The sequence below is a fragment of the Zootoca vivipara genome, chromosome 2 (genome assembly GCF_965207765.1).
Source record: "Zootoca vivipara chromosome 2, rZooViv2.hap1.1, whole genome shotgun sequence".
NCBI lineage: Eukaryota > Metazoa > Chordata > Lepidosauria > Squamata > Lacertidae > Zootoca > Zootoca vivipara.
In genome coordinates this window covers 68,604,135-68,627,665 of record NC_142584.1, presented here as the reverse complement: position 1 = coordinate 68,627,665, position 23,531 = coordinate 68,604,135, and positions in this window count along the sequence as shown.

Sequence of the window (23,531 nt, the reverse complement as noted above, 5' to 3'; positions counted from 1 at the left end):
TAACCACTGAATTAAAAAAATTGCACAGATTTTTTGGGCTTCTTAGAATTCCTGAGTAATAATAATAATAATAATAATAATAATAATAATAATAATAATAATAATTCATTTGTATACTACCCTATACCCGTAGATATCAGGGCAGTTCACAAAATAAAATGCTGGGTATAAGACTTCTAGTGCTCATGTAAATCTGGAAAGTAACTTGTGCGGGCTTGTGCCACAAGAAAAACAAATAAACAAGGTATGTCATAAAAAAAATTCCTTCCAGCAGCACCTTAAAGACCAACTAAGTTTTTATTTTGGTATGAGCTTTGGTATGAGCTTTCGTGTGCATGCACACTTCTTCAGATACTGTGTATCTGAAGTGTATCTGAAGAAGTGTGCATGCACACGAAAGCTCATACCAAAATAAAAACTTAGTTGGTCTTTAAGGTGCTGCTGGAAGGAAAAAAATTTATTTTGTTTCGACTACGTCAGACCAACACCTATTAGGGTCAGCCCAACAATTAAGCAGAGTGATGTACAGGTAGCCATCTCAGGCAGCTAATTTTGGGTGTTATGAAAGGACACAGAAAATTTCTAGCTTCTTAATGTACTGTTATTTTATCATTACATCCAGGGTGCAGGGAGGAAGAGAAGCACTTGTGGGATTGTTTGCTTGTTTGTTTATGACCCTCAGTGCCAAAATAACTGTCCTTGAATACCATGCAACTTGACTTGGGTGAGTTGGGGAGGGGGAGGTCCACCTCTGGCAGCAAAATACCTTGGGTGCACTTGCAAGAGGAATACTATATTTCTTTCTGAAAAATACAGATGGCTGGAGGAAGTGAGCCATGCCATTGTTGAAGAATGTAGCCTTATCTGACTGAAGGGGAAATCCATCTTCCTCACCCCCAAGTAAGATTATATGTAAAATCTCAGCCCAGAAGCCGAAAGGCATCATTAAGATTTGACGGCAGAAAGTGGTTCAGAGAGAGCTTCACTGCATTTTGCAGGCTTCCTCAACCTCGGCCATCCAGATGTTTGAGACTACAATTCCCATAATCCCTGACCACTGGTCCCGTTAGCTAGGGATCATGGGAGTTGTAGGCCAAAAACATCTGGAGGGCCGAGTTTGAGGAAGCCTGGCATTTCGTCATCAACCAGATCTGGGACTTGGGCTTCAAAGGAAGCCCTGCTCTGAGAACATGGATGGCAGCAGCAGCAGCAGTGAGGAGAAACCATGCTGGGATTGCCCATCTCCTCCCTAACATTTTGGGCAATGGATGAGATGTAAGATGAGAGCTGCCACCATGGACCATGAAGATAGAACAGTGGAGGCAGGAGTAATGTTTAGAAAGCTTAGAAAGCACCACCCAATCCACCTGTCCAGTTTGGAAGTGATTGTTCCTCTAGTCTACAGACTTTGGAATGCTTGTTACAAACAAGTAAATGAACCTATTAACTCAGCAGGTATGCATGCCAAAGAGGTACAGACTCTTCCTCTTTTTAAAGAAAAAGATGGGAAGGATAGATGATACCTCCCCTATTGAAATGTTTTTATGTCCACACCTGTCAAATCTGAAATGATGCCTATATAAGTAAGTTGGAGGCAGAGAGTTCATGCTAAGGGATTACACAACATTATTTTGCTGTATGGCCGGGGTTGTATGGTATTTAAGCTGATGTTTAAGAGAGGCATATGAGTCAAAGACAAGAAGTTTACTGAGCATTCAATCCTGTTTGCACAAAGTATCTGGAGAAGATATACAATGTACACCATTTATAGAGCATTCATTTTGATTTGCTTGCAAGGTAATATGATGTCAAATAAAGCAATTGTTATCACACACTTTCCAGGGTTCTTTTCTGTCACTGTCCTTAATGCAAGAAGTTAAATTCTTTTTGGGGTGGGGAGTGGGTTTGTTTCACAAAAACAGGGATTTGGATGGTGCTGAGGTCTAAACCACTGAGCCTCTTGAGCTTGCTGATTGTAAGGTTGGCAGTTCGAATCTGCACGATGGGGTGAGCTCTCATTGCTCTGTCCCAGCTCCTGCCAACCTAGCACTTTGAAAGCATGCCAGTGCAAGTAGATAAATAGGCACCACTGTGGCAGGAAGGTAAATGGCGTTTCCGTGCACTTTGGCTTCCGTCACGATGTTCCGTTGTGCCAGTAGCGGTTTAGTCATGCTGGCCATATGACACAGAAAGTTGTCTCTGGACAAATGCCAGCTCGCTTGGCCTGAAAGTGGAGATGAATGCTGCACCACAATTCGGCTGGACTTAACCATCTGGAGGTCCTTTACCTTTTCCTTTACTTACCTGTTTCACAAAATCGCCATATCTGCTTTAATTTCACAATCAGATACTGCCAGTACATGATTGAATCCCATCCATAAAATAGTATTAGTTTGGAAGCAGCCCCAAATTCAATATTCTACCTAGAGATATTTGAAAACCTTCTGAGAATATTCAAGGGAAACTTCACTTACCTGTTAGCCACCTGTGAATTTTCTCTCACCCACTGTTTTATATTATTACAATGATTTTCTTAAAAAAAGAAAAACAAATGGAAAAAGATCCTTCCTCTCTTGCAAACATCCCTCCCAAGTGGAAACATAAATAATTAGGGGTAGGTGTCACCCTCTGCCTTGCCATCAATGAACGCTCAGAAAATCTTTAGCAGTTTTTAAAGTCATCCAAATAACAAGCATATCTGTAACAAGAGCCAAAGATGTCAGGATCATCAGACGCACAAAGGCAAAAAGAAAGAGACAGCAAACATAGCTTTAAAACAAACAATGATAGCTTCCATATACACTTGTCTTTTGTGGAGGTAGGTGGGTTTTTTTTGTAATGTCACTTGCCCCTAGTTTGTTGTTTTGCTTTTGCTACAAGGCTCTCATTCCATTTAGATGCATATTTTGAAACACAGCAGATATATCCCCCCCCCCCGTCTTGTAGAATACAGACAGACCCCTAGGAAATCTTATCAAAACTCCCTTAACTTTCATTTAAATAATTCACTTTAGAAGGGCCCTCCAGCTTTACTTGAGCTTTCTAAACTTTGACATTTTGGTGGCAATTCTAATTCTAACAAAAAAGGCCCAAGTTGTAATCAACAAAACAAGTGTATATATCCAGGCAGGGTTTTGTGGCGTGATAAAGATGCCATCAGTGCTATCTTGTATCTGAATTAACAGAATAATGAGCTTTGGCATCCAAGACACAAGCTAAGGAAATAACCTGTAAGATATGTGGTAATGGAATTTCCCTTGTAATTGCTGTGGAGCATGATGTTGACAGTGTGAACTGGAGGCAGAAAAAAAGATGACCTGTCCAAACTAGCTGGAAATAAACGAATTGCTTCAGGAATGTTATTAGTCCCTAAATGGTGTAAATGCTAACAAAGCAGGAATGGCATAGCCTGCACCAGCAGCCCCCTAGTATGTATGTATTTTTGTATGTGTGTTTATAGGTGCGTGTGTGTGCACGCGCACAAACACACAAATCTTCCAGATTGGAATGGTGGCCTCTTGCAATTGGTCCCCAAAGAAAAATCCGACAGTGTCGGTAATTTGTCACAGTGCTCAAACATTTTCTCATCAGAAAGCTGACAGTGAGCATTGGCTGGGAAAGTGGACTTGGAAAGTAAAAGAGATGGGTTTTGCTCTTCGCTCTGACGCTCTGTGTGACCTTGGGTAAGTCACTGACCGACTCTTGGCCTTGCCTTCTCTTACCTCACTGTGTGTATTCAGACTTTTGAGTTCCTAGGGTAGGGAAACTATTTCATGTTGGTGCAGTGATCAGAACCACAGAAGCTCTGGGTTTGCTAGGATTCTTTGAAAGAAGATTAATCCCTGATGGGCATGGATTGATATTTCCCTGGTGCACAAAATCCATTTGTTCCTCCATATGGTAGTTCCACTGAAACTTGTACTGTTTTCATCCTTCTTGTCCCAGTGGGGCAGGAAACACAAGGAAGGGCCCCTCCATATCTTGTTACTATCAATGGCCCAGTACTAGCACTTCCAAAAGCTATCCTTCTAGCAGTTGCTCTGGGCTGCCATTTGGTGCCTACATGTTGCTGGCTCATTGGGAGGAAGCGAACTGCAGAGTCGTCACAGGACTCAGCTACATTAGTAAAGAAAAAATGATTTAAATGCGTTATAACACTGTGACACCAGATGGCACTGTGGAGTTCTGTCTTTCAGCATCATGATTTCCCATTATGAGGTTTACAACGTGTTGTCCCTGATGTACTTTTTGATGTGTCTAGATCCAGCCCCTGTGTGGAAACAATACACATGGAGGGATTCTTATTCTTCTTTATTAAATTTATATACCACTCTTCATCTGATGATCACAGGGCAGTTTGCATTGCTGCTTCAAATTAAATTGATCCATTATATAACATTTTGGCTAAGCACTGATTTTAAAATTTGGCTTTAAATGGGAGCTGCCCTAGTAGCAGTGGGATAGGCTCTGCACCAATCAAATGATAATGAATTGGAGTCATGGTTTTCCTCAGTGGTAAATACATGTGATATCTTCCATGTGGAGCTTCTTCGGGATGTAAGTCTAGACTTTATAGCTCAGTGATTTCTTCTGTGACTGGTATCACAAACACACATAACACCTGTTGAATTAAACATGAAAATAGGAAACACGTCCTGATCCAGATTTCAGTATATCTGATAGAATTTTCAGATTGGGATTTTGTACATTATTCAACCCAAATTCCTACCTTTTTGTAAGTAACAAATTCAAGTTAGAGCAGTTGGCTGTGATGTATCCTTGTGGATGGATTCTGGGTTCCCTGTGCTTCTCTCTGGACTTCCCTGAGGATTCTCAGGGAAGAACTATGATCCCCCCTAAACTCTATCCCACTCGTACAGAACTAGCCCAAATTACATGGAAAATTACTGCCTAGTTAATCCGCTTGGGACAGGTTCCAGCACATCATCTGCTTCTCCACCAAATTGATCTACTTAGGCTTCTGTCACAGTGTGGCTATTAGTTAAATATTAACCAGCTATGTCTGCAGAAACATGGACCAGAGGTCAGAGGATGACATCTCAGCAAGGTTCCTGGATGTAAGCCTGGTTTGTTTGATATGATGCCAGTGTGCAGAGCTCTTCTGTAGGAGGTTAGAGATGGTGCTGGTCCTTCATTTTTGGTCCAGTGACTCAGCAGGAGGGTGTTGTCTCAATGATGAGTTGAGAGAATCACATTCTGATCCACCACTCAAAAGCCAACAGACCCTCACATTGTCTAGATACCCTTTTCTTTCCCACTGGTCTAGGAAAAGGGAATACAGAGGAAGATAGATGATAGATAGATAGGTAGGTAGGTAGATAGATAGAGATGATAGATAGATGACAGATAGATAGATGATAGATTAAAAATGGATCCTTCTTAATGGGGAAATGATTGCTGCTTAAAACTTTCTCATATGGCTGCTCTGACTATCTGGAGAGCCGCTCATCTTTAGACTCAAGCCATGTGTTGAGCCAATCATTGGACAATTAGTACTGCTTGCATTGCCACACTTCTGCAGTCATAGGAATGTATGTGTTAGCTGATCTCATTGTCATTTCTCCCCTCACAACTTGTCATGACCTTACAGTACGTGGCTAATGAGGTTGAGGCTACTTTCTCAGATGGTGAATCGCCAGTACCTTGTTGAAGGCCCTCCTAGCACAAGTCTGCCACCATTATCTCGCTCAGAGCTTGAGTTCCCTGCCATATCTCTGTTTCCCCAGCCTCACAGAAAGCCATCAAAATAAGACCAGGGAAGCATCAAGTCAGGAAGTGTTTGAGGACCCATGAGGAATGGGCCAATCAGGAGAGAGCAGTGAGCCATTTCCTAGAAAGTCCTGCTTCATGTGTTCATCTTCACAGTTGCTGCTGTTCTCCACTTTACCCTTTTTCTTTCCCTCTGAAACGTTGTCAAGAAATCATAACAGATGGAAGCGGATTTGATGTTTCCCCCTCCTTAATCCTGCTCAGCTGTCCTTTCCAATTTCTTGCAAAGTGCAGGTGCCAGCCACCAGCCACGCTCTGCTCCCAATTACAATCCTTGCTCTTTCTCTTAATTTACTTCTGGAATCAAGTCACTTAATGTTTGTTAACATATTGCATAAAATTCCACCATGCTGCACAAAAAATCCAGAGGTTGTGTCTTGGCTTCAATTAATTTTAAGCTAAACGTATTTCCCCCCTGAAATTGCAATATTCCACATGTTTTTTATCCCATAATTGTACAATTAAGTTACCCAAGTCTTTATAGTGTTGGACGATAGGCCACCTTGCTGCAGTCTATAAGAAGATGAGCTCTTTAGATGTTATTTTTTTTATTTGTACATTGGAACATTGTTAAAATAAAAAGTTCTGGAGTGAATTCACTGTTGTTCTGTATTTTTGCTCTTTCTACTAGCTTTATGTTATGGGATCTCTTTGTTTTAACACCCAGAAAGGCAGGAGTGCCTTTGTTGATCTTTGAATTCATGGTCTCTTTTCTTTTCTTTATAAGGAGAGCCTCCCCCTCCCTTTGCAATTTCCTATCCTGGCCTCTCTGGGCTTATATAACTACCTCACTCAGTTTTGTAAGAGATCATTAATGGCTACCTTTTAAGTACCCATCCGGTTGGCACTGTGCCAGGGAGGCAGAGCAAACTGGTCAATTTTATTATTGTTCCTCATCATGTGATAGATTATCTGAGGCAACATGTGATAGAGCTTGGTCCCCTAGAGGGAACAGGAGTGCAAAGCTGACATGATGAGGAGCATTTTAGTAGGTTAAGGTTCTTTCAATACAACCCTCCCCTCAAACACACACATAGCAGCCCAAAAGAACATACAGGAAGTTGTGTAATACTGAATCAGACCATTGGCCTATCCAATTCTATATTATCTATGGTGACTGGCAGTGGTCCTCTTAACAACCCATCACCCAGGCTGGCCTGGCTATTCCAGCAACTGAACCCATGCTGCATCCAGGAGTTTAGAATGGGGCCCAGGCATTCAGCCTAACACCCTCCCCCCCCAAAAAAAACCCCTCATAAAATATTTTTAGTCTTTCTCTTCCCTAGGCAATTCTGACTTGTTGTGGGAGAACGTGATCTGCTGCCTCCCAGGGGCGCTTGGTGTCATGTTGTCATCGCTGTCAAAAACATCCAAAATGAATGGCCTAGATAAATGCAGGGAAATTATTAATTAAGATATTTTATCTGGGTTTAGATGGTAGTTGCACCAGATATTCTTGAGTTTTGATCTTCCGATCAAAGAGGGCGATTTTGGTGGAGCAGAAATATTTTGTGATGGGGGGGGGAAACCCACTCTGTGTTTATTTTTACCATTTAAAATGTTCCTATTTTAATTGGAGAAATGTTGGAGAGTATGCTATATTACCAATCAGACCAGCGTGGGTTTCTCAAAAGTAAGTCATACCAGACAATTTTTTTTAATGGAGTTACAAACTTGGTGGATCAGGGGAATGCTGTGGACATAGTGTATCTTGATTTCAGTAAGGCTTTCGACAAAGTCCCTCATGATATTCTCTTTAGCTCTCAGGTGGAGCAAATGGCAATTGGGTTTTCTGTGGATTGCTGTTATTTCCAATTTAGAGCTAAAGGCAGGGTTTTCCCTGGGAAAGGAGCAGGGCAAAGCCCCTAGAAAGTGTGGGTCAAGCAGAAGACTCAGTCCCATGCTTTCTAGGCATGGGACAGGCAGACATATGGATAAGCCCAAGTTGGGGTCAACCAAAATGACCTTGTCAGTGTACATCCTTTAACCATTTCCCTGCAGAACTGTAAGCTTGGATATTTTGTCAAAGGTTTTAGATACTTTATAGTATGTGAGCCAGTGTGGTGTAGTGGTTAAGAGCGGTAGACTCGTAATCTGGGGAACTGGGTTCGTGTCTCCGCTCCTCCACATGCAGCTGCTGGGTGACCTTGGGCTAGTCACACTTCTTTGAAGTCTCTCAGCCCCACTCACCTCACAGAGTGTTTGTTGTGGGGGAGGAGGGGAAAGGAGATTGTTAGCCGCTTTGAGACTCCTTTGGGTAGTGATAAAGCGGGATATCAAATCCAAACTCCTCTTCTTCTTCTTCTTCTTCTTCTTCTTCTTCTTCTTCTTCTTCTTCTTCTTCTTCTTCTTCTTCTTCTAGTGCAATAATTGCACAGTTGTGTATCCTGAGAGAGAGAGAGAGAGAGAGAGAGAGAGAACATCTATAGATGTGTGTACATAATCAGAATGCTATGAACTCATTGTTTGAACTCATTAACCTAATGAGTTTCTGTTGTTCCAGTATGGAGCAAATAAATGCCAAGGTAATCTCTACAATTTTAACAGGTTTCATCCAGGACTTAAGGTTACCTTTCTCCTTGTTAGCCATGCATGTGACGTACTGTATCTGTGGGGAGGCTTGGTGATGTACTGCTCAGATAAAGTGAAACCCTTTCAGGCTGGTTTGTAGCATTTTGCCTCCGGCTTCTGTGAAGCTAATTGATTGAGAACTTCCAGGAATGAACGAGGGGAAAACACACTCTGTGTTCCCTGTACAAGGATCATTCCTTATTTTATGCACCATTACCAGTGCAAACTGTGTTATGAACTACAAAATAGGGTTATTATTATACACACACCCTCATCGCATGGCATTTGGTCACATTTTCAATGTTGCAAATTGTGCTCCAGAGCAAATCCAATCTATGCCTCGCTTGTGCACCAGTAACAACGGCTCCTTCTTCTGCAAGTCAAGTGGGCAAACCTCTCTACTGCTAGTCCCTATTTCTTCAGATTATGACATCTTACCGTGCCCCACTGCCATCTTTTGGTATGTGTGACGTACTTCATTATGCATGACCAAAGTAACTACTTCTAGTAAATGCGGAAGAAACATATCACTTGTAACACAGCTTATGGAACTGTTTTTCTATACAATATAATACTAATAATAATAAAATATTATATGGCCCTGGAGCACCGGTAAGAATTGCTTTTCTGTGGAATAATACTGGAAATGGGCTTCAAGCATGCACTTGTATGTATGGTTGGAAGCATTACAAGGCTTGCAGATTTTGATGTCGTGCCCATCTCAAGCCACCTAACTATGTTTGTGAGTACATCCAAGGACTAAGTTTTAGTCACCGGATAATGGGCATATTAAAGCATATACTTTTGAACCAACAACTGTAGCCCTACCAATCCCAGCATACAGGAGATACAATCCTACTTTGTGCTAGCTTCTACTGTTCACTGACACAGATGGGCACCTGATGTTGCTGAACTCCAATTCCTGAAATAAACGATAAATTGCAAGAACTCGGGGCAGGAGGAAGATGAATTTCAAGTAAGTCTTCAAAAGGTTTTATTTATGTAATGATGAATTCAAATAGGAATCAATTCCAGTATGATAGTGAGGCAAATAAAAATAAATTCCAGTGAAAAAATCCCAGGACAAGGCCCTGTTTCGACAATTCTTCATGAGGAAACAGTCTGAGCTAGCAAGGCAAACATATTTGGTACATTCTGACCATTAAAACATTGCTGATTAAGAATTGTCGAAACAGGGCCTTGTCCTGGGATTTTTTCACTGGAATTTATTTTTATTTGCCTCACTATCATACTGGAATTGATTCCTATTTGAATTCATCATTACATAAATAAAACCTTTTGAAGACTTGCTTGAAATTCATCTTCCTCCTGGCCCGAGTTCTTGCAATTTACTGTTTATTTCTGGACTTCACCAAGAACTCCAGTTTCTACAAGAACTCCAATTCCCATCATCCCTAACCATGCTGGCTGGTACTGATGGGGGTTGGAGTTCAACAACACCTGGATCCAGTTTCTCTACCCTTGTTCTTAGAGCATACAAGTTTTAAAAAGAATGACCAAGGACATTTCAGTGTCTACAGCAAATTCTGAAATGGGAGACGTAGCCTTCACAACAATGGAACCCTTTCTGGTGTCCTCTCGTGACCTACCAAAAATAGAACAGGTAACATTCTTCATGATACAGGATTCTCCCCACCTTCTGTTCCTTGCTTTGATGAGAGGTGATAATACAGACATCTGAAAGACTGTGGTTGGCATCTGGGTGATGGAACTAATCAAGTGGTTTACTCTTTGGAGATACGGTTTGAAACACAGCATGACAGTGACACGTCAATTACATTCACTTTCTATTGGGAAAGGAGAGAATGAAATCATTATCTTTCTGCTCATTTGACAACTAAAGTGATTTCCAATAATGCTCAGCAGAAAACACTTGTCTCTCTAATACTGCACACCTGAGTCTCAGTCATTCAGTCATGCTGCACAGGAAAAGATCATGTTATTCAGAAATGGGGAGAGAAAGATATTTATAGACTTAAATGATTTATTTGAAAGTGGTTCACCTATATCAGCTGAACAGATAATGAGAAAAGTTGGAATGCAAAGTGTAAATTGGCTTTCTGTTCATCAAATGGTGTATTTTATATCAAATTCTGAATTTAAAGCACATGCTACAAGACCTTTAATATCATTTGAAAAACTGATTTTACATACAAATGAAAATATACTCTATCAGATAATTAATGAGTTAACAATTGGAGGATGTAATTCCATAAAACAGTGAAAGGAATCTGATCTGGGGATAGAGATTGAGGAAGTAATTGGAACAATTTGTGAGATAAAAAAACCTGCCAAAATCTGTATCAACTCTTATATAAAAAATACATTTAAATTATTACCCTGATGGCATTTGACACCATTATGGTGTAGCTATATTAATAAAACAATCCCAACTTTGTGCTGGAGAGGCTGCAATAGTATAGGTACAACACATCACATGTGGTGGACGTCAGCTGCTTCACACAGCTTAATGGAATCAGTTAGGTTTTGTAGCCTATTCCTATGCTTCATGAATCTGCCTAATTATGGTACTTAATACTATCCTATTGGGGCTCTCTGTGTGCTAGCCCCATATTTTTAAAATAGGCACCAGCCATTTTTAAAAAACTTTGCTGTCAACCCACACACATGGTTCTCTAGAGGATTAAATATAATTCCTATATCCTCTTACCAATTCCCATCAGAAGGGATTCCTCGAAAGAGCCCTCATGTCTTACCTCACAAACCAACACAATCAAGTGCTTGCCCACACCAACACCATGATGTGAAGGAGGGCAAAGGGAAAGCACAGGGTCATGGGACCATCCCCTGTGAAGTAGAAATGGCTATATCAGCTTCTAGACAGAAGTTGCTGCTTGCCAAAGGTGAAGACCCAATGTACAGAGTTTACAGTAGACTGACAAGGTGACTGCCTGATCATACATAGCAGGTGCCATTCCAAATGGCCAATGTCTGGAAAAACAAGTCAAAATCTGCTGCGGTTCCTAGAAATTGTAGCAACAAAGTAAACTGTACTGGTTGTTGTCAGTACTTGCCTCGTCGCCAGCCTTTTGGAATTCTCTGAAAGTGTCAACAAACATCTAGATAGGGATGAGATACATCCCCTGGACTTCAGAAAAGCTTTAGACAAAGTCCCATGACTAGTTCTCCTGAGTAAACTCAGTGGCACTGCCAGGTTTGGTGCAAGGGTGTCCGGGAAGCGTCCACACAACTCCACCACTTTCTTTCCCTCTCCTCACGTTGTCCTGGTACCAAGCGGTGAGAGAATGGGTTCCTTTCTCTTTAATCTGAAAGAGAAGGGAGGCAGTTCTCACCCCCTTAAAAAAAAACCTGGCATGGAACAGGAGGAAAATTGAATTAATCCTGCTCACCACCGTAGCAAATGGGGAGGAGGAGAATGGGTCCCTTTTCCTTTCACTCATTGGAAAGATAGAGGGATCCATTCTCTTCTCCACCTCCCTTTCCGAAACCTTTCTTCAAAACTTCTCGCAGAGATGGTATCTGCTTCCAGTGCACCCAACCACCTCTATGACAAGTTTGGAGCAAAGGTTAGGAAAAGGGAGAGAGGTCCTTCCCCATCTCGCCTGCCTGCTTGGTTGTCCCCTCCCCTCTCTAACTCCCCGCCTCCCCTCCCCTCCCCCTCTTGACCAGGTAGTCCCCAATTTTTAAAGATAACTTTTTGCAGCGAGCGTGCAGCTGCTGGAACAAAGCAACGGACAGCTGTGCGTGCCCCTTTCCATTTCAGAGTGCCTCTGCACCCACATGGGTCTGGAGGCACTCTGAGGAATTAAAGATATTCTAAACTTATAAGTCATAAGAAGATTAAAAAAGCCCTGCTGGGTCAGGCCAATGGTCCGCCGAGTCCAGCATCCTCTTCTTACAGCAGCCAAACAGATGCCTGTGGGAAGCCTGCAAGCGGGACCTGAGCACAACAGCACTCTACCCACCTGTGATTCCCAGCAACTGGTATTCAGAGGCATGGTTAGGTTGGCCTGTTTCAGCCAAACCATGGGCATGTCCCCTACATATATGACATCACATGTGCAGGAGTTAAAGAAGGCAGGTCTTAGGTAATGGGGTTTGCAGGCACCATCGATCAGCTGCTGCTGCAAAGCCCCATGCATCTGTTTCTGGCAATCACCGATGATCAGCTGTACAACATGCAGATTAGTAACTGGTTGAATAATAGGAAGCAGATGCTGGGACTGAATGGACAGTTCTCACAATGGAAGAATGTCAGTAGTGGGCTCCTCACGGAATCTGTATTGTTGTGATCAGTGCTATTTTAAGTATTCAGAAATTAAATACTCCTTGTCTCAATAATGCACATCCCAGGAAGTACTTCCTTTGCTGCACTGCAAGTTTGGCTCTTTACATAACTGGCAATAAATATGAGGTAAAGTAATGGTGCCTCCCCAAGTGAGGTGTCAAGTTTGCGTGCTCCTGCTGTTGTTTTGAAATGTCACCCCCATACTTTGTCTGAGCTCAGCTATTAGTCACTGGGGACATGAGCATCACCCATTCATTATTCTGAAGTTCTCTCAGGCACAGCCATTGATGGTTATGTTGTCACATAATAAATGTCCCTGGTTTGTCAGGCTTCAGAAGGGACGTGTTTTATTTGTTGAATGCCTGATGAAGAGCCTTTTGAAATTCTGCTGCTGCCTGAAAGATAATCAAAGTCAATAGTATCATCTCCAATTGTCATTTGACATGCTAGAGTATCCTATAATACATGACATCGTTCATAATTAAGGAACTTGTCTATTCATGCCGGCTCTAGTTGTGGTCTCCAAACAGTTAATGTCTCTCTAGCACCTTTGGTTTACTTAAAACTAGGTCTTGCACAACTGATCACAAGCGAGGTCTGTGACTCGGCTGTTAAGCTCGCAGCCTACCTTGAACTTGTAAAAAGCTTGGATGAGGCTGATAATCTAGGTATTCTGGATAGTGCCAGTTTGATTGCTGCCACATTGTGCTGTTATTAGGAATTAACAGTTAGTGCACATCTTTTGCCAAAGACACACAGTACCGTACAAGAGCAGGGGTAACACGAGACAGAGCTAGGGCAGAGGAGCACAGGGACAGATCTTATGACTGCAAGTTACTGAATATTTAACACCTTAAGTCTGGGTGGTATTGAGGAGGAGCTGCCTGTTGCTCCATAGTTAGACATTTCTTTTCTTTTTCAAAGTAAGCATTTCTTTTGCAGTAGCGATGCAGCTCCAAAGGAAGAAAGCAGAACGTCCTTGCCAAAACTGCAGCACACTCTTTTGAGCGCAGAATGGCTTTTTGGAGAATTTACAAAAAACACATTTATTTGAAGCAAGTCTCATTGATTTCAGTTTCAAATATACAGGAAGGACTGAGCCAAATGCAAATTTAAAATATGGTTTTACATTTTAAAATATGTTTGGTTAGATTTGAGCTGCCTCCTGTTATTTTAAGAATATTTCCTCTAGTAAAAGTAAACAATGCGAACTATCTTCTGTTATGCCAGGTAGTCTTGTGAACCTAAGAACATAAGCAGAACCATAAGCTGGACCAGGCCAATGGCCCATCTAGTCCAGCATCCTGTTCTCACTGTGGCCAACCAGGTGCTTATGGAAAACCTGCAAGCAGGATCTGATCACAATAGCACTTTACCCTCCTATGGTTTCCAACAAGTAGCATTCAGAAGCATTTCTGCCTCTGGCGGCTACTACCTCGTTCTGTGATGATAATGCATTTTTGTGGGGTGGGAGAGAATATGCTATTGCTATTGTGAATATCCACCTGGAGAAGGAGGATATTCCTTCCTGGAGAAGGAACTGGCAAGCCACTCCAGTATCCCTGCCAAGAAAACTCCATGGACAAAGACAACAGGCATATAAAAGTTATGACGCTGGAAGATGAGCCCCTCAGGTCGGAAGGCGTCCAACATGCTACTGAGGAAGAGCGGAGGACAAGTACAAGTAGATTCAGAGCTGATGAAGCGGCTGGGCCAAAGCCGAAAGGACGCTCAGTTGTGGATATGCCTGGAAGCGAAAGGAAAGTCTGATGCTGTAAAGAAAAATATTGCATAGGAACCTGGAATGTAAGAACCATGAATAGAGGTAAGCTGGATGTGGTCAAAAATGAGATGACAAGAATAAATATCGACATCCTGGGCATCAGTGAACTAAAATGGAAGGGAATGGGTGAATTCAGTTCGGGTGACTATCATATCTACTACTGTGGGCAAGAATCCTGTAGAAGAAATGGAGTGGCCCTCATAGTCAACAAAAGAGTGGCAAAAGCTGTAATGGGATGCAATCTCAAAAATGACAGAATGATCTCGATACGAATCCAAGGCAGACCTTTTAACATCACAGTAATCCAAGTTTATGCACCAACTACCGGTGCTGAAGAAAGTGAAATTGACCAATTCTATGAAGACCTACAACACCTTCTAGAAATGACACCAAAGAAGGATGTTCTTCTCATTACAGGGGATTGGAATGCTAAAGTAGGGAATCAAGAGATAAAAGGAACAACTGGCAAGTTTGGCCTTGGAGTTCAAAATGAAGCAGGGCAAAGGCTAATAGAGTTCTGTCAAGAGAACAAGCTGGTCATCACAAACACTCTCTTCCAACAACACAAGAGACGACTCTACACATGGATATCACCAAATGGGCAGCATCGAAATCAGATTGATTATATTCTCTGCAGCCAAAGATGGAGAAGCTCTATACAATCAGCAAAAACAAGACCTGGAGCTGACTGTAACTCAGATCATCAGCTTCTTATAGCAAAATTCCAGCTTAAACTGAAGAAAGTAGGAAAAACCACTGGGCCAGTAAGATACAATCTGAATCAAATCCCTTATGAATACACAGTGGAAGTGAGGAACAGGTTTAAGGATTTAGATTTGGTGGACAGAGTGCCTGAAGAACTATGGATGGAGGCTCGTAACATTATACAGGAGGCAGCAACGAAAACCATCCCAAGGAAAAGGAAATGCAAGAAGGCAAAATGGCTGTCCAACGAGGCCTTACGAATAGCGGAGGAGAGGAGGCAAGCAAAATGCAAGGGAGATAGGGAAAGATACAGGAAACTGAATGCAGATTTCCAAAAAACAGCAAGGAGAGATAAGAGGGTCTTCTTAAATGAGCAATGCAAAGAAATAGAGGAAAACAATAGAATGGGGAAAACCAGAGATCTGTTCAAGAAAATTGGAGATATGAAAGGAACATTTCGTACAAAGATTACCATAATCAAGGACAAAAGTGGTAAGGACCTAACAGAAGCAGAAGACATCAAGAAGAGATGGCAAGAATACACAGAGGAATTATACCAGAAAGATATGGAGGTCTCGTACACCCCAGGTAGTGTGTTTGCTGACCTTGAGCCAGACATCTTGGAGAGTGAAGTCAAATGGGCCTTAGAAAGCACTGCTAATAACAAAGCCAGTGGAAGTGATGATATTCCAGCTGAACTATTTAAAATTTTAAAAGATGATGCTGTTAAGGTGCTACACCCAATATGCCAGCAAGTTTGGAAAACTCAGCAATGGCCAGAGGATTGGAGAAGATCAGTTTACGTCCCAATTCCAAAGAAGGGCAGTGCCAAAGAATGCTCCAACTACCGCACAATTGCGCTCATTTCACACGCTAGCAAGGTTATGCTTAAAATTCTACAAGGCAGGCTTAGGCAGTATGTGGACCGAGAACTCCCAGAAGTGCAAGCTGGATTTCAAAAGGGCAGAGGAACCAGAGACCAAATAGCAAACATGCGCTGGATTATGGAGAAAGCTAGAGAGTTCCAGAAAAACGTCTACTTCTGCTTCATTGACTATGCAAAAGCCTTTGACTGTGTCGACCACAGCAAACTATGGCAAGTTCTTAAAGAAATGGGAGTGCCTGATCACCTCATCTGTCTCCTGAGAAATCTCTATGTGGGACAAGAAGCTACAGTTAGAACTGGATATGGAACAACTGATTGGTTCAAAATTGGGAAAGGAGTACGACAAGGTTGTATATTGTCTCCCTGCTTATTTAACTTATATGCAGAATTCATCATGCGAAAGGCTGGACTAGATGAATCCCAAGCAGGAATTAAGATTGCCGGAAGAAATATCAACAACCTCAGATATGCAGATGACACAACCTTGATGGCAGAAAGTGAGGAGGAATTAAAGAACCTTTTAATGAGGGTGAAAGAGGAGAGCGCAAAATATGGTCTGAAGCTCAACATCAAAAAAACCAAGATCATGGCCACTGGTCCCATCACCTCCTGGCAAATAGAAGGGGAAGAAATGGAGGCAGTGAGAGATTTTACTTTCTTGGGCTCCTTGATCACTGCAGATGGTGACAGCAGTCACGAAATTAAAAGACGCCTGCTTCTTGGGAGAAAAGCAATGACAAACCTAGACAGCATCTTAAAAAGCAGAGACATCACCTTGCCGACAAAGGTCCGTATAGTTAAAGCTATGGTTTTCCCAGTAGTGATGTATGGAAGTGAGAGCTGGACCATAAAGAAGGCTGATCGCCGAAGAATTGATGCTTTTGAATTATGGTGATGGAGGAGACTCTTGAGAGTCCCATGGACTGCTAGAAGATCAAACCTATCAATTCTTAAGGAAATCAGCCCTGAGTGCTCCCTGGAAGGACAGATCGTGAAGCTAAGGCTCCAATACTTTGGCCACCTCATGAGAAGAGAAGAATCCTTGGAAAAGACCCTGATGTTGGGAAAGATTGAGGGCACTAGGAGAAGGGGACGACAGAGGACAAGATGGTTGGACAGTGTTCTCGAAGCTACGAACATGAGTTTGACCAAACTACGGGAGGCAGTGCAAGACAGGAGTGCCTGGCGTGCTATGGTCCATGGGGTCACGAAGAGTCGGACACGACTAAACGACTAAACAACAACAAATTGTGAATATAGCAAAGTGGCTGACAGATCTTAGGGACTTACTACCGTAGTTCATACTAAGGAACCATGAGTATTAATCCCTAATAAAAGTGTGGTATAGTGGTTAGTGTTCATGCAGGCCATATCCAGGTTCTCTTTGTTTTAACTGATTTTCTAGATCCATTTCAACTGGTGTTTAGGCCCAGTTTTGGCATGGTCACCCTGTACGATGACCTCTGTCAGGAGAGATACAGGGAGGATTAATTTTCCTTGATCTCCCAGCTGCTGCCCAAGTTGGGATGTGTGTGTCACCGCTCTGCAGATGTTGGATGGTTGTTTTCAGAGTCGGTGCATAGGGAATGTGCTTTGGTCCCATGTATACCTGAAGGAGCGTCTCCACCCCCATTGTTCTGCCCGGACACTGAGGTCCAACGCCCTCCCATCAGATGTCAAAGAAATTAACAACTATCAGACTTTTAGAAGACATCTGAAGGCAGCCCTGTTTAGGGAAGCTTTTAATATTTGATGAATCATTGTATTTTAATTCTGTATTTCTAAATCATTGTATTTTAATACAGCAGAATAATTAATATTCTGCTGGAAGCCACCCAGAGTGGCTGGGGAAACCCAGCCAGATGGGCAGGGTATAAATAAATTTATTATTATTATTATTATTATTATTATTATTATTATTATTATTAAGCCTTCTGTGTGAGGTTTCATAGAGTTCAATTTTATCCTCTAAACTGCTTAACAATCTACATGAAACTGGAGTATGTTGTTACCAGTACTGTATGCTGATGACACACAGCTCTGCTTCTCCTTTGCATCTGTAGGTGCAGCAGTGGATGTGCTGGATCGATGCCTTGTCTTCATAGTGGACTGGATGAGAGCCAATTAACTGAAGCTAATAATAATAGTAGTAGTAGTAGTAGTAGTAGTAGTAATAAAAATAATATATTATTTATACCCTGCCCATCTGGCTGGGTTTCCCCAGCCACTCTGTTTATTAAACATTAAAAGCTTCCCTAAACAGGGCTGCCTTCAGATGTCCTCTAAAAGTCTGGTAGTTGTTTTTCTCTTTGACATCTGGTGGGAGGGCGGGTGCCACTACTGAGAAGACCCTCTGCCTGGTTCCTTGTAACTTGGCTTCTCACAGCGAGGGAACCGCCAGAAGGCCCTTGGGCACTGGACCTCAGTGTCCAGGCAGAACGATGGGGGTGGAGACACTTCTTCAGGTATACTGGACCAAGGCTGTTTAGGGCTTTAAAGGTCAGCACCAACACTTTGAACTGTGCTTGGAAACGTACTGGGAGCCAATGTAGATCTTTCAAGACCGGTGTTATGTGGTCTCGGCGGCCGCTCCCAGTCACCACTCTAGCTGCCTCATTCTGGATTAGTTGTAGTTTCTGGGTCACCTTCAAAGGTAGCCCCACGTAGAGCGCATTGCAGTAGTCCAAGCGGGAGATAACTAGAGCATGCACCACTCTGGCGAGACATGAGGGAAGTGTATAAAACTATAATGTGTGGCATGGAGAAAGTGGATAGCCGTCTCCCATAACACTAGAACTCATGGACCTCTAATGAAGTTGAAAACAGGAGGATTCAGGACAAGTAAAAGAGTGGCAATGATGACCACCAACTTGAATGATTAGACAAATTCAAAGAAGGTTTGAGAATTTCAACTACTGTACTAGCCATAATGTCTCTGCAGTATGCCTCTGAGCATCAGTGTCTGGAAACCACAAGAAGGGAGAGTGCTTTGGTGCTCAGGTCCGGCATGTGGGTTTCCAAAAGGTTGGTTACGAAGAGCCTGTTGATGTACAGTTGTATGTGCACCCCTTTCATAACTTTCTAGATAGCATGAGATTGGAGCCTGCGGGGTACAGCAGCGTTGGGACTTGGTTCAGCAGGCACTGCCCTGCTTCTCCTGAACACATTTATTGTACACATGAGAGGAATGCGCAGAGAGTCTTAAAAGCTAGATAAATCTACAGATTCATTGTAAAGAAAAATGCAAATGAGTGGTTGGTATGCAGCAATCTGCAATGTAGCCAAAACAGCAGGAGGCACATTCCCAGCAAACATAGTTTGTGGTTTCATCAAATTTGATCACTGTGATAACTTTCGGCATTGGCAACACAGTATATTTATAATTCTAACTTTCTTTTTTGAAATATAGTAGTTAAAAATTGACTTTAATTTTCATTCCATATGAAGACAACCTATGTCGTAAAGTGTAGCTGTGCAGGTGAACATGGTGAAATTATACGCAACAATGGCCTTATATAACTAATCTTTTACATTGAGCTACCACGTCACCCATACAAATACAGATGTTTGTATTGTACACACTATATCATGGGGTAAGCCCAGGTTCTCAACTAACCTTAATCAGAAGATCATCGTCATCGAAAGTCAAGATCCCAGTGTGACCATGAAACTTAAGTAGTTAATGAGTAATGTACTGCCATTTATCAATTGGTGGGTTAGCTAAACATCTGAGGTGTCTCTAAGCCATTCAGATGAACAGAATGCCTTGTGGCTCTTTCACATGGTGCTTTTCCATTGCATTTAGTGCAGAATCTACAACTGGAAATCCCCCTAGTCCTTGAGATGTTGCAGGTGTGCTTTGTTGCATTCAAATGATTTTAAATTCATGTCTCATTATTTGGTGGGATTAAATTTTCCGATGAGCGAGCATTGCTACTTTGGGGGGCGGGGAATTAATGATTTTTAAAATAAATGTTTCTACTTCTTTTTTTAAAAAAAACCAGCACCCCCCCCCCAAAAAAACCCCCTGCTTTGCTGAAGAAATCTTTTAAATCAGGGCTGGGGAACTTGTGGACCTCAAGATGTTGAACTCAAGCTCCCACCAGCCCCTGCCAGCATGGCTAAATTTTCAGATATGGAAGTTAGCTTTATAAGTATAAACCACCACTGAATAGACCCCAGAGACTAATTTGCAGTCAGTGTGGTTGAGCCAGAATTGGTGTTTGGGCTGCCGAAACCTGACATTTACAAACTGTCTTCAAAGGCACACCCCCCCCCAATACAACACATTGCAGTAATACCAGAGCATAGGCAACATAATTTAGCTAGGCACCAGCTGAAGCTGATGGAAGGCATTCAAGCAACACTTATGGGTTCAGAAGTATCCATCATGTCACCCCTTGCTCATCTTTTCTCTAAGCTGAAAACTCCCCAAAACTAAAAATTTGTAGGGGAGTTGCTCCATTCCCATTATCATCCTTACTGCCCTTACTGACCTTTCCCATCTCTACAATATCCTTTTTGAGGTTTGGCGACCAAAATGATACATAGTATTCCAAAAGGCAGGTCATACCATAGATAAACCACAGAGCCTAGGGCTTGCCGATCAGAAGGTCGGCAGTTCGAATCCCCGCGACGGGGTGAGCTCCCGCGGCTCGGTCCCAGCTCCTGCCAACCTAGCAGTTCGAAAGCACGTCATAGTGCAAGTAGATAAATAGGTACTGCTACAGCGGGAAGGTAAACGGCATTTCCGTGTGCTGTTCTGGTTCGCCAGAAGCGGCTTTGTCATGCTGGCCACATGACTTGGCCCCCTACCGGTAGGCTAATAACGCGAGATGAGCGCTGCAACTCCGGTCCGTCACGACTGGACCTAATGGTCAAGGGTCCCTTTACCTTTACCTAATAACATAAAAAGTCCTGTTTCTCTAATGCTGCAAAGACATTTAGAGGTTGAAACAATAAAAAAGCAAAATAATTCCAGGTGGACTTTAAAATATTTCCTGTGTCTTTTGAATCAAATGCCTCTTCTTCGATAGTAGCTTTTTAAAACAGCCAGTTTTTCTGCTTTTTCCTGGCTCCAAACAGGTTATTCTCTAGACTATGCCACCTACACTAACCACACTCCTTCTGTGGAAAGCTACTTGGACTGGCAGGGATCTGCACTTTTCTTCTTCTTCTTCTTCTTCTTCTTCTTCTTCTTCTTCTTCTTCTTCTTCTTCTTCTTCTTCTTCTTCTTCTTCTTCTTCTTCTTCTTCTTCTTCTTCTTCTGTATTTAACCAGCACACCTGACATCCAAGAACACCTGGAAAAACCCACAGAGTTTGTAAACTGGGAATATGATTCAAACAAACCTAAGCATTTTCAGGTCCCACTGACCAACTGGAGATTTAAAGCAGTCCTACTGAAATCAACTGAACTTAAAAGTGCTTGTATTTTTAACATGTAACTTTATTGTGCATATTTCTTGCAATCCATATGTTAGGGTGGGGTAGCACCTCTGCTCCTTCTGAGGTAGTTTGTCCATCTTTGCTCCCCACCCTGCACTCAGTTCTCACCTGTGGCTCCTAGAAGCTGTCAGCATGCAGCAGCAGCCACACCTCGAGAACAGCTGGACAGCCAATGGCTTTCAAACCCTCAATGAGTTAGGGACTTCCCTCGCATGCAATGACAGGCACCAGTGGATTGAGCGTACAATTCCAATAGTGGATCCAACGGACAAGAAGATGGTTTCTGCAAAGGCTGTAGAGAGAAGTGAGGGACAGATGGGGCTCGTCAACCTGGGAAGGTAGCCAGCCCATCCAGGAGAAGGAAACTCTGGTCCTAAACCTCCACTGCCTTGCGTCTATACTCATTCAGGAGTAAGACCTCAGGAGTAAACGTCAAGGACAAAATCAGTACCTGCTGCCTCGTGGGACATCTTCGGCAAAAGAAGAGACTAAGGACTAAACCCTACACAAATCCCTAAGATGGTTAGATGCCGTTTTGTACAACTCTTTCTGGCAACTCCTGGAGCCAAAAGTATTGCTCAGCAAGGGCAGCCCAGGACCTCCATACACACTGCCCAGGCCTGCATCTCGGAGAGGTCACTTCAGTGCTGCTAACACAGCAAAAACAACACATGAGGCAGCAGTTATGAGTGACTGGTCTCTGCAGCCGCAGCAGATGCTATGTTTCTCCAGCGGTTTGACTTCACCCCGAAGGCACATGCTGTTGTTTCTCAAGACAGACAGATGCCAACAATAACAATATACATTTGAAGACATTTTATGTCCATTTGTTTTTATTTTGATTTTATCAGTATTTTAATGAATATTTTATATTGTTTTATGTAAGCGGCTTAGACGTTTCTGGTCAAGTAAGCAGCATATAAATGATGTTTTTTTTTAAAAAAAACGAAAACAATTTTGGCTTAATCACACATTATACTTTTAGCTTGTGCCAGCACTGTATATGCTAAATATGTAGACAATATGGGGTTTGGATTTCTTTCTTTGTATGAATTAATTATGCATGTGGACATTGAAAATGCCGTCTTTGACCTGACTGATATAAGGTGTGTGTGAGAGAAACTCTCTGGTTCTGGCATCTTAAATGCAGCTCATTAGGGACGTGGGTGGTGCTGTGGTCTAAACCACTGAGCCTAGGGCTTGCCAATTGGAAGGTCGGCGGTTCGAATCCATGTGACGGAGTGAACTCCCATTGCTCGGTACCAGCTCCTGCCAACCTAGCAGTTCAAAAGCATGTCAAAGTTGCAGTGCTCATCTCGCTTTATTGGCCAAGGGAGCCGGCCATTAGCTTCCAGGTCATGTGGCCAGCATGACTAAGCCGCTTCTGGCGAACCAGCGCAGCGCACAGAAATGCCTTTTACCTTCCTGCCGGAGAGGTACCTATTTATCTACTTGCACTTTGACGTGCTTTCAAACTGCTAGGTTGGCAGGAGCAGGGACCGAGCAATGGGAGCTCACCCCGTCGTGGGGATTCAAACTGCCGACCTTCTGATTGGCAAGCCCTAGGCCAGGGTCCCCAATCTAAGGCCCGGGGGCCGGATGTGGCCCAATCGCCTTCTAAATCCGGCCCGCAGACGGTCCAGGAATCAGCATGTTTTTTTACATGAATAGAGTGTGTCCTTTTATTTAAAATGCATCTCTGGGTTATTTGTGGGGCATAGGAATTTGTTCATATTTCCCCCCAAAATATAGTCTGCCCCCCCACAAGGTCTGAGGGACAGTGGACCGGCCCCCTGCTGAAAAAGTTTGCTGACCCCTGCGCCTAGGCTCTGTGGTTTAGACCACAGCGCCACTGTACAGGTAAATAGGTACTGCTTCGGCAGGAAGGTAAACAGAGTTTCCATGCAGTGCTCTGGTTTCGCCAGAAGCATCTTAGTCATGCTGGCCACAGGACCCGGGAAAACTGTCTGCGGACAAACGTTGGCTCCCTCGGCCAGTAAAGCGAGATGAGCACCGCAACCCCAGAGTCGTTCGCGACTGGACTTCACTGTCAGTGGT